This window comes from Podarcis raffonei, chromosome 13 (assembly GCF_027172205.1).
Source record: "Podarcis raffonei isolate rPodRaf1 chromosome 13, rPodRaf1.pri, whole genome shotgun sequence".
Taxonomy (NCBI): Eukaryota; Metazoa; Chordata; class Lepidosauria; order Squamata; family Lacertidae; genus Podarcis; species Podarcis raffonei.
This window is the reverse complement of record NC_070614.1, coordinates 48,818,782-48,835,826: the sequence shown is the minus strand read 5'-3', so window position 1 is coordinate 48,835,826 and position 17,045 is coordinate 48,818,782. Positions and strand designations below refer to the sequence as shown.

Genomic DNA, 17,045 nt, shown 5'->3' with positions numbered 1-17,045 from the left:
CGAGTGAGCAATATATTTATTGCAATAGTCAAAACAGATCAAGGTACATTGGGGGGGAAACAACATCAAGCCAGGTGTAAATATAATTTGCTCTCCCGAGATAACAGGGTCACATACCTCAAAAATAATAATTTCTATCCAAAGCAGGACCTTTATCTTAGCTCAACTGAATGTTTTTACTTCAGCTTTTGTCAAGGGCAGATTTTTAAACATCCCCAGAAATGATAGACATTGTGGATGTTCTTTGAATGTGCCGGACACTGTAGGTTTTACAACCTGCTACGCAAATGCATGCTACCCCCCCTTTTTGGGCACAATGAAAATATCCAATTAACCTGGAATTAACTGCATGGGGGGGGGGGCTGAGGTTTTGTTAATAGTATCTCTTGGAGTGCTAAATGGCACTATTTAGCGGGAAGAAATCCCAATGAAATTCCTCATCATTATATATTCTACATGGCTGTTTATTTGTATATATTTTAAATGTTTTAGGATGCCCTATATTTGTAATGCCTAGAAAAGTTTTGATGAAGGAAGTAAGTAAGCATTACAGGGGGTTGGACTAGATGAGCATTGGGGTCCCTTCCAATTCTGGAATTCTATGATTCCACGAAAAGAGAAATATGCATGGGAAAGAGGGTCAGAGAGAAGGAAAATGACAGGGGTGTAGAGAAGAACAGACAAAAGCAAGACTGGAAGGAGTGAGATGAAAAGCAGAGGTTTTAACCTATGGCATTTATTCATTTGCTGATTTTTAAAACATTTCTAAGCAGCTTAAATCTTAAACAGTGCACTAAGCAACATAAAAACTGTAAAGCAATATCAGAAAAACCATAAAAACAGTAATTAAAAAAAAAGGAATTTCATCTGTCTGTCTGTCTGTCTATTTTGTTCCCTTAGGTGTAATATTCGTGTGCACTGCCTCTGGCTCTGTCCCCGAAGGCATGATGATTACGTGGCAGGCAGGTGGCCAATCAGGTAACACCTCTGGCATCATAAGTGCAAGCATTGCATTGGTAGCACATCATCAATCAGAGTTGCACTACAAGTCATTTGGGCAGTGAACCAGACCTTCTGTCGATTATCCCTCCCTGAGTCCGAAACAAAAGTCAATGAACCTGAAGGTAAAAACTCTCGACACAGTTGGGACTTAGTTTTCCTTTGAAAATCATGGTTTGGGACGGGGATGATTGTTTCCAGATTGCTTAACATCCTCTCAGGGACTGACCATTTCAAGACTGCTTCCTCCTTAATTCAGAAATTTATTTCTGCTTTCCATTATGGCCTGTTGAGATAAGACTTTCCCCACCAGTTGCCATGATATTGGTGCTAGTATTGACTAAAGACACAACTTGAAACTGCAATCAGTCCGGTGGAGGTCTGAACAGTAATTCTCCTCTTATCTCTGCAGAAAGGTTTTCACCGTTCTTGAACAATACTAAATGCAAGTTTTTATAAGAAAGTAACAATGGGAGAAGGAAAGGAAAGAATGTGTACCCTGCAGGGGCCAAGGTGCCTCCCACAATAATTTCCACCCCCATTAAAAACCATTCCCACCTCCAGCCAAGGATCCTTGTAACCTTCATCTGCCTGTTGATGTTTACCCAGCATAGGGTGACCTAGATGAACAGATGGTGCCCTTCTATTGGAGGCAGATTTTTATATCCTTGCCCTGGTGGCCAAGTCCACACATTTAAGGAGCTCCGTACCTAGTTAGCTGCTCCAGGAGCAACTGTACACAGATGGTATCATTGGATATGGGAAGTTTTTGTCTATCCTTGGTTTTCAAACCCAGCCTATACACCAATACCTTCTCTGGGAAGGCTGGGATGCTTTTTGTGCTGGGCGCTTTCTTTATATATGTTGGGGAAAGGAGCTGTGTAAATATTCCTGGAATCTCCACTATCCCACCGTGTCCTCATCCAGCTCAAGGAAGCCCCATGTATGTGCCACAGATCTTCCTACCCTTTGGACCCTTCCGACCCTTTGGACCCTTCCAACTCAATAATTCCACGATTCAAGGAAAAGAAAATATGCATGGGAAAGAGGGTCAGAGAGAAGGAGAATCACAGGGCTGTAGAGACGAACGGATGGCAGACAAAAGCAAGAAGTGAAGGACTGAGATGGAAAGGAGAAGTTTTAATCCAAGGCATTTCTTCATTCAATGATTATAAAATCATTTCTAAGCTGCTTTATATTTAAAAATAACACACTTCAGGAGTGCAAAAAGACAATGTGCTGCTGCTGTGAAGCATGTATGAAAAATAAAGAAGGTAGGCAAACCCTTCAGAATAGCCATGTCAAGAATTCCTGTGTTCATCAGAATGTCATCATTGTCCTTTCTAGATGCTCCTGCTTGTCCTTCCTTCCAAAACTACCATTTCCTAAATGCTGCCTGTCCATCAGGTATGTCTAACTCTTAATAACTGTTGCCTCTCCTTTTGTCTCATACTAACCCCCACCGGAAACTTAAAAAGACAAGGCGAATGGTCCCCATGCCAATTTCTATTGCACTGCGAAGAAACCAGCCTTCAACAAGCACAGGCAATGCTCACCGGCTTGTCACAGGGCTCAATACAAGCGACGTTTCTGTTCAGTGGATTAATAAGAATAAGAATAAGAATAATTTATACCCCACCCATCAGGCTGGGCTTCCCCAGCCATTTTGGGCAGCTCCCAACAGAATTAAAAGTACAATAAAACCTCAAACATCAAAAACCTCCCTAAACAGGGATGCCTTCAAATGTCTTCTAAAAGTCAGATAGTTGTTTATTTCCTTGACATCTGATGGGAGGGCCTTCCACAGGGTGGGCGCCACTACTGAGAAGGCCCTCTGTCGAGTTCCCTCATGGAGGGTCAGCATGTGAACACCCAAGTATTGAAGGACAGCAGCAAGGTTTCCCTCTTGGCCTTCAGCCAGGTGATAGTTTCCTACTCTGACTGAATCAATGACACCATGAAGCTCACCCAGAGGCCTGAGGAGAAATCCCAGAGTTAAACAAGAAAGTGGTGGGGCCGGCTGCAGAGAGATCCAATTTATTGCAAGTGCAGAACGTACCTTACGTAGCACTGTTAAAAGTGCCAGTTCCACATACTGTGTAGGGATGTTGTGCAAGAATAAGGGGCTCAGACACACATTAGCCAATCAGTGCTCCCTCATCACAAGGCAGCCGAGAATTAAGGTCACAATGTTCCTTCTCCATTTTGCTAATTCTGCATCTTGTCCTCTAAAGAAGATAAGAGAAAAAGACATATATATTTTGTTTTCTCATGTTGTACATTTAAGTTCTGAACTGCCTGTGATCTGCTAATGAAGGGTGATATACAAATTAAATAATAACAATAGGTGAACTTCCTCATAGCTAGTAGGAATTCCCACAAATCCTAATTACACTCAAGTTTCTGGAAGGACCTTCTGAGAACCTCACAGAATAGCCTCTTCTTGGAATGTCTGGGTGGAGCTACTGATGGGAAACATATCTCACCAAAGTCTCCCAGGATGCTATATAAACAGGACTGGTGGCCAACATGCCATTCACACTGAATCCTAAAATGAGGGCCAAGATCTTCTTACCATTTGTGGGACTCCTTTGCGGGGCCAGCCTGCCACTGACTTCTTCCCAGGCTGCTCCAGGTGAGTTTGATTCTCTTTCCTTCCTCTTTGCAGCCTTCTCAGGCATGTACCTGAAATCTGGGCATCTGGAACCACCCTTAGAAACAGAGCAATAACAACCCTTGGATTCTCTTGCTCCAACTTTTCTGCTAATTTCCCAGCAGTAAACGGGATAGTCATTCCAAAGGGACAGATCCCATGGTTCCAAAACAAATACCCTTTTATTAACATTTGTAAGTGCCTGTTTCTGTGTGCTGAGACCTTTGTAGGTTTAGGGGACAGCAGAGACATTCTTCTGATAGGGGCAAAGAAGGCAGGGCTCTCACGAAGTATGTAGCTGAAATTATTTAGCTGAGATTCCTGCATTATAGGGGGAGGTTCTATCAGGGAGGTTCTATCTATACAGGGAGCACAGCTATCATCAAGCCTTGACCCAAGAACGGTACACTCCTCCTACCTGGGAAGCTCGTCTTCTTCCACCAAGCATGCAGCTTAGAGAGGGACGCACATGAAACAGGGGGACACCTGCCTAGCCAGCCAGGTCAGCCAGATCAGCCCTGGCGATCAATGGGGTGACAGATGTCTCAGTCGGATCACCCTCACATCCGTCTTGAGACGTCTCCTGGGGCTCCCAAGTTCAATCATGTATGAGACAATGTGTGCAGAACGAGGTATACACACGATGGAATATTGGGTATGGGCTAGCACTATAAAATACTGGTTGCATTTCCATTCTGTTGCCAACCTTTGAGTCTACTCTCTGACCTACTTACGGACTCTAATAAATCCAGAAGTTCCAACTCTTACATAGGAAAATCAGATCTATTGGTATTCAACTCAGATCTTGAAACCCTTATATAATTCGAGTGAGCAATATATTTATTGCAATAGTCAAAACACATTAAGGTACATTGGGGGGAAACAACACCAAGTCAGCTGTAAATAAAATTTGCTCCCCCAAGATAACAGGGACACATATCTCAAAAATAATAATTCCTGTCCAAAGCAGGACCTTTATCTTAGCTCAACTGAATGTTTTTACTTCAGCTTTTGTCAAGGGCAGATTTTTAAACATCCCCAGAAATGATAGACATTGTGGATGTTCTTTGAATGTGCCGGACACTGTAGAACATATCCTTTTCTACTGTCCATTTTACAACCTGCTATGCAAACGCATGCTACTCCCCCTTTTTGGGCACAATGAAAATATCCGATTAACCTGGAATTAACTGCATGGGGGGGGCTGGGGCTGAGGTTTTGTGAATAGTATCTCTTGGAGTGCTAAATGGCACTATTTAGCGGGAAGAAATCCCAATGAAATTCCTCATCATTATATATTTTACATGCCTGCTTATTTGTATATATATTGTTTTAGGATGCCCTATATTTGTAATTCCTAGAAAGGTTTTGATGACTTAAGTAAGTAAGCATTACAGGGGGTTGGACTAGATGAACATTGGGGTCCCTTCCAATTCTAGAATTCTATGATTCCACGAAAAGAGAATATGCATGGGAAAGAGGGTCAGAGAGAAGGAAAATGACAGGGGTGTAGAGAAGAACAGACAAAAGCAAGACTGGAAGGAGTGAGATGAAAAGCAGAGGTTTTAACCTATGGCTTTTATTCATTTGCTGATTTTTAAATCATTTCTAAGCTGCTTAAATCTTAAACAGTGCACTAAGCAACATAAAAACTGTAAAGCAATATCAGAAGAACCATAAGAACAGTAATATAAAGTCATTAAAAAACCAGGAATTTCATCTGTCTGTCTGCCTATTTTGTTCCCTTAGATGTAATATTCGTGTGCACTGCCTCTGGCTCTGTCCCCGAAGGCATGATGATTACGTGGCAGGCAGTTGGCCAATCAGGTGACACCTCCGACATCATAAGTACAAGCATTGGAATCAGCACTGAAGTAATATCCATTCCGCAGGTGAACACAAGAAGTTTGGAAGCTCAATTGGTTCTGACATTCGTCTGTCGACTATCCCTCCCTGAGTCCCAAACAAATGTCAATGAACCTGAAGGTAAAAACTCTCAACACAGTTGGGACTTAGTTTTCCTTTGAAAAGCATGGTTTGGGAGCGGGATGATTGTTTCCAGATTGCTTAACATCCTCTCAGGGACTGACCATTTCAAGACTGCTTCCTCCTTAATTCAGAAATTTATTTCTGCTTTCCATTATGGCCTGTTGAGATAAGACTTTCCCCACCAGTTGCCATGATATTGGTGCTAGTATTGACTAGAGACACAACTTGAAACTGCAATCAGTCCGGTGGAGGTCTGAACTGTAATTCTCCTCTTGTCTCTGCAGAAAGATTTTCACTGTTGTTGAACAATATTAAATGCATGTTTTTATCAGAAGGTAACAATGGAAGAAGGAAAGGAAAGAATGTGTACCCTGCAGGGGCCAAGGTGTCTCCCACAATAATTTCCACCCCCATTAAAAACCATTCCAACTCCCAGCCAAGGATCCTTCTAACTTTCATCTGCCTGTTGATAATGTTTACCCAGCATAGGGTGACCTAGATGAACAGATGGTGCCCTTCTATTGGAGGCAGATTTTTATATCCTTGTCCTGGTGGCCAAGTCCACACATTTAAGGAGCTCCGTACCTAGTTAGCTGCTCCAGGAGCAACTGTGCACAGATGGTATCATTGGATATGTGAAGTTTTTATCTATCCTTGGTTTTCAAATCCAGCCTATACACCGATACCTTCTCTGGGAAGGCTGGGGTGCTTTTTGTGCTGGGCGCTTTCTTTATATATGTTGGGGGAAGGAGCTGTGTAAATATTCCTGGAATCTCCACTATCCCACCGTGTCCTCATCCAGCTCAAGGAAGCCCCATGTATGTGCCACAGATCTTCCTACTCAGGTCCACACACACAAGAACTTCAGTTAAATCCCCTTTGCTCCTTTAAAGCTTTCATTAAGGATTTACACCCTCTGTCTACAGATTAAAAATGTTTGCCAGAGAATTCAGCAGAAAATAATCAGCACTAAATGGTGTCATGAATGTTGTTCATCAATTATGTCTAAACTTAATAGCTGTTGCCTCTCCCTTTCTCTCATACTTTCCCCATCCCAAAACTTAAAAAGACAAAGGGAAAGGTCTCCATGAAAACCTCTATCACGCCAACCATAAAGAAAGCAGCCTTCATCGAGCGCAGACAATCCTCACCGGCATGGTCATAGGGCTCAATGCAAGTGAAGTTTCTGTCCAGTGGGTGAAGAATGCCCTCCTTGAAGGTCACCATGTGAATCCCCGAGTCTTGAAGGGCAGCATCAAGGATTCCCTCTTGGCCTTCAGCCAGGTGGTAGTCCCCTACTCTGACTGGAACAACGGCACTTCATACTCCTGTATGTTTACCCGCACAGCAGGCACCGTGGAGCCCACCCAGAGGCCTGAGGAAAAATCCCAGGGTGAAAAGTGATGCAAACCCCTTTCTCAACCTATCCCAATTTTCCCTCCCCAGCCTATTCCAGATTCAATAATTTCCATGTATCCATGTTTGGCCTAAGGCTAAATAAAAGTGAGCAAACTCGCAGATATCTCTTGATGTGATCACTTGATTGAGGTGGTGGGTGGGCTCTGGAAAGAAGTGGGGAATGGATTAATCTCCCTGCAAAATCGTGTTGAAGTTTGATTATTGTAGAAGCAAAGTGTGTTTAGCACATAACCATGAAGTTCACTGGGGGGGGGTGTCTTTTGGCTAGTCACTGTCTCTTAGCCTATCCTTCCTCACCAGGGTTTAGACTCTCCCCGAGCACAGATTTTTGTGTCCCCCCCCCAGCAGAGCTTGGCCTATAAAAAGAAAGGTGAGTGGAGTGACAACAATTCATTTTGCTGACCAGTGTCTTCTGCCTGTTCATCATGTTGACCCAGCATCAGCTGACCTAGATGAACAGGTGGTGCAGTTCTGTTGGAGGCAGATTTTCATATACTTGCCCTGGTTGTCCAGTCCGCACATTAAGGAGCCACGTAGCTAGCTGAGATTCCTGCTTTGCAGGGGGTTGGAGTAGATGACCCTTGGGACCCTTCCAACTCAATAATTCCACGATTCAAGGAAAAGAAAATATGCATGGGAAAGAGTGTCGGAGCCAGCTGTTACAAATTGGCGCTTGTTTAGCATAAAATAAAGACGCAGAGAAGTAGCAATATTTCCATGGACGGAGGGCAGCTCACTCAGACATCTTCTCCCTCTCCGGTCCGTTTATTATCCTTTGTTCTCTTCAGCCGCATGGCTGCATTCCAATGTCTCACGTTACCTCATCTGGTCATGGCTTAAACCCACCCACACCATATAGGGTCATCACTGCCCAGAGGAAACACAACTCCTTTTAAGGTCAATACATTTTAATACATTGTAAGGCACGGACATGCTGGTCACCGAGGTCAGCAAGGCACCAGGTGGCGCTACAAGCCTTTGCCATGACTTCCTGGCTCCCACATGCCCTCTTTCTTTATATTTTAATAAGAATCATATATATCAGTACCAATACGGTTATGTCGAGCGCGATAAGCGACTCTTGTGAGACTGGAGAACCATGCAGTACATACAGAAATTAAAGAAGGAATACATTGTATATAGCAACACAAAATAATGCAAATAACTACTATAATAATCACTATAATCAATAAATGTCGAAGCCAACTTCCATCCGGAAGCTAAGAATATAAGAATTCTGATTCCAAGCTGCATGGTAGGCTTCCTTTCTAGTTTATTAGCCATGCACTGGTGATTGGTCCCTGTATGTTCCTGTAAGAGAACAAGAGCTATTAAACATGAATTTCAATGTATATTGACAGTTTGGATATATGCCCCATGATTCTTTCCCCTCTTTAATTTGAAAACAAATGGGGGCAGGCATACACACCCAACATTTAGAAGCATGCAATAAACTGGTAAACTTAAACATATCTTGTACAAAAATATTATTCCTCCTGGCTTATGATAATTTTCACCCCTAAAAGTCTTATTCAACAACACTGTTCTTCTAGTTCGAGAGTGGCTGAGCCGTGGATACTGCCAGCCAGAGTAGGATTCAGGCGACAGCTGCTTGCCAGCCGATAAGGTGAAATATGGTGGTTTCAACTGGACTGGATCGTCTGCTTCTCTTCCTTGTATAACGGTGCAGCAAAAGATGGCAAGGCAAATGGTTAGGAAGGCACTTCTGCAGTTGAAGGGACTCGCCATGGCCGCACGCATCGAGCTGGAACCCATAAAGGCTTATCCTCGACGTCCACTGCCACGTACCCTCGTCCCCACGTGATCAGCGGGACAGGTCCATGCCACGTGGGATCAGGCAAGTGTCGGTACACCACCAAGGGGCGGGGGAGTGCCTCCTCCTTCCTAAAATGCAATTCCGCGGGAGTATGGGTCCTATTATGTGGATATAAAAGATGGTTAAGTACAAAAAGAACTTGGTGAACTGCCGAAGGAATGTCTGCTGTTGGTATGCTTCGGCCGCCAAGCTGTTTAAGCAATAGTGTTTTGAACGTCAGATGCGCCCTTTCCACTATCGCTTGCCCTGTGGAGTTAAAGGGTATACCATGAGTTAATTTCACATTCCACAACATACAAAATTCCGAAAATGTTTTAGAAATATATGCTGGACCATTATCAGTTTTGATGCGCGCAGGTTTACCCATGACTGAGAAACAGCGGATAGTGTGCTGAATGACATGCCGAGCTGTTTCCCCCCTCATGGGCGTAGCCCATATGAATCCAGAGTGGGTGTCCACCGTAAGGTGAACCTTGGAGAGTGGAGCCAACACAGGTGTATGTGTGACATCCATCTGCCAACACGCCAATGCAGACGTGCCCCTAGGATTGACAGCATCAAAAGGAATGGCCAGCTGAGATTTAGAACAGGAAGCACATTGGGACACAATATCCCTAGCTTGGGCCAAAGGAATAGAAAACTGCTTAGCCAATGCTTTCGCAGGGAGATTAAAGGTGTTATGACATAGTATAGGATCAGAAAAGAGAGAAAAGGCAGAAATGTTCTTCAGAGCTGAATCTGCTCTTGAATTTCCCTCTGCTAAATACCCTGGGTGTGATGTGTGGGAGCGAAGATGTGCAACATAATAAGGGAACTCTCTGTGCTGAAGTAAGGCTTGCAGGGCAAGAAACAAGCAAAACAAGTCAGAATCCAAGGAAGGAGTTATATAAGATATTGGTAAAATAGCAAAAAGGCGATATACATACTGAGTATCCACAATAAGATTGAAAGGTTGAGTAGGAAAGGATTGAAAGGCAAGAATCACAGCCGCTAGCTCAGCTCGCTGGGCAGAAGACTGTGGAGGGGTAAATAAACATTTCCATTTTCCTCCCTCCTCCCACGTCACTACTCCCCTACTTCTTGTTCCATCCGTGAAAAGGGTTAGTGCAGAGGGGAGAGGTGTGAGAGACAAGGGGGTAGCCAAAACATAGGTGACCTGTGTCAGAAATGTCAAGCGGTCATCCTTTGGAGGATTAAAAATGATGACACCTATAAAATCAGCCAAAGCAATTTGTACGGCAGCATTAGTGATCAATAAATGCTGCTGTTCAGTCTGTGAAAAAGGCAAATAAATTGATGCAACATCAAAACCGCTCAAAGTTATAGCACGTGAACGTCCTTTGATAACAATGTCTGATGTGGATTCAATTACGGAATAAATGTTCTTTGGAGGGGTATGAGGTAAATGTAACCATTCTATAATGCAGATAGTCTTCTTCTTGTCCGTCTGAGCATATAAAATTCCTGTTGGCAACAATGGTGTAGCAAATACGGCCAGGTGCAGCTCGTGTGCAGAGGCCTCTGTGATCCTGTCCACGAGAACAGATCGCAGGTGCTGATTAACAGTTTGTAATGCAGTGATCATTGCCGAAGTGACCTGGATTACATCTGCTGGATCCTTGTGTCCTGCGAGCGCTGAAAAGAATGGTGATAATGTGCTGGTAGGTAATGCAAGGAAAGAGCGAGCCCAATTCAAATGCCCAAGAAGTTGTTGTAATTGCACAAGCTTCATGTTTGAAGGGATAGTCAGTTGGTGAACAATAGGCAGTGCTGCTTGTGCAGAGACTTTATGTCCCAGGTAGGTGGCGGGCAACGTCAATTGATTTTTTTCAGGCGCTATACAGAGTCCCGCTTCTGCTAACGTGGCAGAAAGTTCTTGAAAAATGCCAGACGGGAGTTCCTTAGCAGTGATTAAAATGTCATCCATGAAATGATAACATATGACCTCTAGGTGGCGCCTGCGGAAAGGTTTCAATGCTTCATCCACAAAATGCTGATAAAGTGTAGGGGAGTTCCGCATGCTGTGAGGCAGGACAACCCACTGATATAGCTGGGTGGGCTGCGAATTGTTATATACTGGCAATGTAAAAGCAAACTGTTCCTGCCTGCTGGAGCCAGTGGGATGAAGATGGTTCAATGTGGCCGAAAGTCAATTGTTCAGAAATAAGCTGTTCAGAAACGAGATGGTGCCATTGCTGCGGATTTTTCTTTTGGTGGAGGCCACTGTTCTACCCACACTGAGGTATCAGTGATCTTGGTTTGCCACGCTGGAAACGTTGTATCGATGGCTACAGGCTGGTTTTTATTTAGCGCTGCTGCCAGCAAATGAGCCTTGTGGGTGGCTGTACCTACAGACTGACAAATGCGAAGCATGGCTGCTGTGTCTGTGGCAGGAAGGTGTATAATCGGTCGTAATGCAGCTTTACAATCCTCATTGGCATTTTCAAAGGCCAATTGTTTGATAATTATTTGTTTGGCTTCAGGATTTTCAATTTGTCTACTCACTGCTGTAATCAGCCTGTCCATAAAGGAACAATATGATTCTCTAGGTTCTTGTCTGATTGAACCCCACCTAGACTGGATACTGGTGGGTTCTGGGATTTTTCTCATTGCTTGTTGAGCAGCAAGAGCAGTATCCCTCAATAAGATCTGCAGCAGTGTGGCTTGTACTGAAGCCTGAGCAAAGGGGCCACGCCCCATCATGGCATCTATGACATCTGCGAGGGTAAGATTAGGATTATTCCCTCTTGCTTGTTGCAGTAAAGCAGGAGCATAAGCACCACAGGCAATTTCCCATTCGTGAGCAAACAATACACCAGCTGATGGGGGTAAAACTGTACGTGCCAAAGGCTTGATGTCATCTGGCACCAACAGCTGGGCTTGAGTTCCTGCTGGAGCACCAGCAGTGGGCACAATAACAGGGAATGCCATAGTATCCTGAGATAAGGAACAGGCAAGGACTGCACGTTGCAAAGGGGTAGCTGGTTCTGCTGCTGAAAGAGCAGGGTCATTTCCAGCCAGACCACGGTATTTTTGCAGGATTGGGTCCTCTGGTGAGGAACTGTAGTCCGGAGGTTTGGGATCTGGGGCTGCAGGCAAAGCGAGGGCTGGAACACATGGCAGGACAGCAGGCTGAATTAAAGAAGCTGAAGGTTATATTGGCAATGCAGCCATGGAGATATTTTTTGGTGATAAAGAACCCATAGCATATCGAACCTTGCACCATGCACTTAAAATCCGAACACCAATGCTGGGATGCCCATGAAAATGTGTTCCAATCTTATCCCAATGTTTTAATTCCCAAGTCCCATCTTGAGGAAACCAGGGGCAATGCTCATCAATGGCCAGAATGAGCTGTATCAAATCACCCTCAGGAACTTCCAATTTGTTGGAGGAGAGGAGAAATTTTAAGTCTTTTATAAATTTCTGTTGGGGAATAGACAAAGAGCTGCCCATTGTTCTAAAATCAATATAAAAGAAAGAAGAAAAGGGATCGGTCTCACCTGGATCTTTTTTAAGATGATTCAGCGCTGTGGAATCCTTGCCGGACGTAGTGAGCCGATGATATCCACTGCTTGGATCGAAAATCCTCTCACAGTGTCTTTTAAAATCCTCTTAGTCTGCCTCAGACTGTTTGCTTTAAGTTGCTTCTTTTTTCTCTTTTAAAAACCTCAGCCGTATTCTTTTATTCAGCCTCACACGGGGCACCACTTGTCGGAGCCAGCCGTTACAAATTGGCGCTTGTTTAGCGTAAAATAAAGACGCAGAGAAGTAGCAATATTTCCATGGACGGAGGGCAGCTCACTCAGACATCCTCTCCCTCTCCGGTCCGTTTTATTATCCTTTGTTCTCTCCAGCCGCATGGCTGCATTCCAATGTCTCACGTTACCTCATCTGGTCATGGCTTAAACCCACCCACACCATATAGGGTCATCACTGCCCAGAGGAAACACAACTCCTTTTAAGGTCAATACATTCTAATACATTGTAAGGCACGGACATGCTGGTCACCGAGGTCAGCAAGGCACCAGGTGGCGCTACAAGCCTTTGCCATGACTTCCTGGCTCCCCCACAAAAGAGGGTCAGAGAGAAGGAGAATCACAGGGAGAATCAAGGAGAATCTCAGCTTAATGTACATCACAGGGGTTCTGTAATGATAATATGTAATGATAACACTAGATGAAGCATATCCTACTGTATCTATCCCATCTGGGGGCAAATTTCTGGTGAATGGGGCATGGGCCACCTGTCACTTTTTAGATTAGCAAATGGAATGTCCTGTATTCTTCTTATTCTGCCATAGTATGATAGAAAGCTTATGCCATTCATATTAAAAGGGTAGTTGCAAAATGCCGCCCTTGAACATGTTGATTTCTGTTCCTTCCTGGAGTGCAGTTCCCAGGGGGATCTCTTAGCCACCTGCCACTTGTTATTATAATGCTACAAGGAACAGTGGAGAGTCATTATCAAATCTCAAAAAAGGAATTAACAGATTTGCTTTGGGGGTGGGGTTGAGGAACAGCCCTCAAATGGTAAAGGGCTAATCACTGGCCTCCTAGGATCATGGAAGCCCCTATAATTTGTTCCAACTGCCCAAAGCTCCAAAGACTTGCCAGAGGTTACTAGAAAATGATCAACCAGTAAACCTGAAAATTGATATAAATACGCCCCCAAGCAATGTACACCTGAGAGTAGGTGAAAAGGCGGGCAGGGCTCTGTCACTTTCCTTTCATACGTTTCCCCTTTTATTCCACCTTACATCAACCAACCTTGCTAGCACTTAAGGCATGCATTGGTGTCTCAGTCAAAGACATAGCTGATGTATTTATCTTAAGAGATGTGTTAGCAGAATTAACCACCAACCTATGTAGACTGTTAAGTCTGGTAGTTTCTGTTTCTGTACAGAGGAGATTCTCAATCTAGAGGGATGCTTTGCTGATTGGATGTTGTGGCTTCTGATAGCTCTACCTTTGTTGCTTCCTATGGGGTACAAAGTAGATACTCTGGAGTGTCCCAGAAACGATCCCCACCCTGTTCCACATGAGTGGTTCCAGCCAGGAGCTCTCTTCGTTGGTGGAATTGCTTCTCAGTTAGTTTACCATTCTCATGAAGTTTCATTCAGTGAACATCCTTCTCAGAACCAGCTTGATGTTCCAGAGTAAGAAATTGCTTCGTTTGCTCTGCATCTTTTGTAGCTGCTCAGATCACAAATATATTTTTTCTGTAAATGGCAGAATGTTGTGTGTGGTGTGTGTGTGTGTGTGTGTGTGTCTGTCCGTGTGTGTGTGTAGGTTTGGCCAACCCCCCCTCCATATAATCTATTAGAAATTACCAATATTGTGATATGATAGCAGGAAACATACTCATTATACAAAGGGATGAACAAATTCTACCTCTATATGCAGAATGGTGACAAAATTCTACCAGCACATCCTTGCTTTGGCATTTGCTGTGAACGAAATCAATGAGAATCCGAAGTTCCTACCCAATGTCACACTTGGATTCCATATCTATGATAGCTACTACGATGCAAGGATGACTTATCGTACCACTTTGGATGTGCTCTTCAAAACAGATAAATTTGTTCCCAACTACCAGTGTGACCGACACAAAAAGCTCATGGCTATAATTGGCGGACTTGGCTCTGATACCTCTAATCTTATAGCAGATATTATAGGTTCCTATAAGGTTCCACAGGTAGGAATTCTCTATGTGTACATGAGATTGTGTGTGAGAGTGATGTAGGCGCTTCTTTCTTATGCGGAACTTGATTTTGTAGTTTCATGATATTTTATTTATTCTTCCCTTATTCCTTAACATTTATTTTTTGGCTCTTAGTTAACTATGGCCTCCTTGAGTGCGTGTGGTGTTTTAAGCTTGCCTTTTAAAAATAGGGTTGCCTTTTAGATTTTTTATTTGTTTTTGTGTGTGCTGGTTTTTGTTTATACAGTAAAATGTAAGTCATTTGAGTTATGTTGGTAATGAAGCGACCGATAAAACAACAACAACAACAGAGATGAGGGCAATGTTGGGGAGCTTGGAACAGAAGGGGGTTCAGAGTTTGGTGAGGGCAAGGGTAATGGGACAATCAAGATTTTAAACAGAGTGTTGCCCCAGTGAAACAATCCAAATTCTACCCAGGATGGTTTGAGAGACTGTGCTGTGTAGTGTTTGGGGTGTCAGACTAACAGGGCCTAGGAAACCCAAGTTCAAATCTGTACTTGGCCATAAAAATCTCATTGGGTGACCTTAGGGGCCAGTCACTGCCTCTCAGCCAGTATACATGAAGAAGTGTCTCCACCCCTATTGTTCTGCCCGGACGCTGAGGTCCAGTGCCGAGGGCCTTCTGGCGGTTCCCTCGCTGTGACAAGCCAAGTTACAGGAAACCAGGCACAGGGCCTTCTCGGCAGTGGCACCCGCCCTGTGGAATGCCGTCCCACCAGATGTCAAAAAGAAAAACAACTATCAGACTTTTAGAAGACATCTGAAGGCAGCCCTGTTTAGGGAAGCTTTTAATGTTTAATAGACTATTGTATTTTAATATTCTGTTGGAAGCCGCCCAGAGTGGCTGGGGAAACCCAGCCAGATGGGTGGGAAACAAACAAACAAACAAACAAACAAACAAACAAACAAACAAACCTACCTCACAGGGTTGTTGTGGGGATTAAATGCAGGGAGAACCATAAACGCCACCTTGAGCAGCTTGGAGAAAAAAATATCTCATTGGAGATAGAGATGCAATCAATCGATTCTCTTCTCTCCTGCCCAACATTTTGCTAATGAACATTTGGTACAAATGTTATGCATGCTTTAGTTGTGATTCCTGCATTGCAGGGGTTGGACTAGATGACCCTTGTGGATCTCTTCTAACTCTACAATTCTATGATTTTATGATGATGAAATTGTATGCTTTATATACTTGGGACATTCAATCAGATGTGCTAAATTTAGCTCTAGGCTCCTAACAACTGTTTATATATATAATTGTTGTATAATCAGGAACATAAAGGCATTCCTAACTTTGCCCTGCAATATTTGCACATTATTATTTTTTCCAGCTCACATATGGCTCATTTGCCCCACAGGGGAATCGTATCACTCAAGGGCCATCCTTTTATTGTCTGGTCCCAAATGAAACCCAGCAGTATATGGGGCTTATCCTGTTACTCCAGTATTTCAAATGGACATGGGTTGGAATTCTTATAGATGATGATAACAGTGGAGAACATTTCTTGCAGACACTGGATCCATTGTTTTCTCAGTATGGGATCTGTTCAGCATTCACCCAAAGAATCCCACGCATAAGCCATTGGGATAACTTGGAGAAACTTATTGATATAGCCACAATTTTTTATGCACGTTACACAGATTATACAGTTATTACATTCATTATATATGGAGAATCTTTGACTATTGCATGGCTTAGGGCTATTATGTTTATACGAGATTCTGGAAACAAGGAGACTCCCTCAATGAGAAAGGTGTGGATTACAACAACCCAGATAGATTTCATATTAACTGGCATTCAAAGGAGCTGGGGTCTTCAAATGTTCCAAGGTGCAATTTCCTTTACAGTTCACTCCAAAGAGATTTCGGGGTTTAGGGAATTTATTGGGACCATAAAGCTTCATGGGACCCAGAAGGACAGTTTTCTGAAGGACTTTTGGGAGCAAGCCTTTGACTGTGTACTTCCTAACCCCAATGTGGCAATGGATGTTGACCAAACATGTACTGGAGAGGAGAGACCAGAGAGCCTCCCTGCACCACAGTTTGAAGTGCTCATGACTGGCCACAGCTATAGTGTTTATAATGGTGTTTACGCTGTGGCTCATGCTTTGCATATTATGGGCTCTTCTCGATCCAAGCTGAGAACTAATGAAAAGGGTTTCAGTGCTGAACTTCAAGATCTTCAGCCCTGGCAGGTAATGTCCCTACAACAAAATATTCTTTCATTTCAATAAACAAAGTACAGTCAAACCTCCTTTTACGTAACCCTCTGGTTATGTAAACTTCGGGATGCGCATGCGGCAAACCCGGAAGTATTCCTCAGGTTGTGGAAACCTCGGAGTTGAGACTATATTCAGCTTTCTCCTGTATGAATCACTGAGGAAATGGAATTGGCCATCTTATTGGTTGAGAGCATTTTAT

At 43.6% G+C, this 17,045-nt stretch overlaps 1 long non-coding RNA gene across 1 annotated transcript; it reads left to right on the top strand.

Annotated features, from left to right (window-relative positions):
* The first annotated feature begins 1,073 nt into the window (after positions 1-1,073).
* On the top strand, positions 1,074-7,156 carry LOC128400594 (uncharacterized). The gene is made up of 2 exons (XR_008327345.1): positions 1,074-1,124; positions 6,711-7,156. It is a non-coding gene; the product is annotated as an uncharacterized LOC128400594 (long non-coding RNA).
* Positions 7,157-17,045: the final 9,889 nt, after the last annotated feature.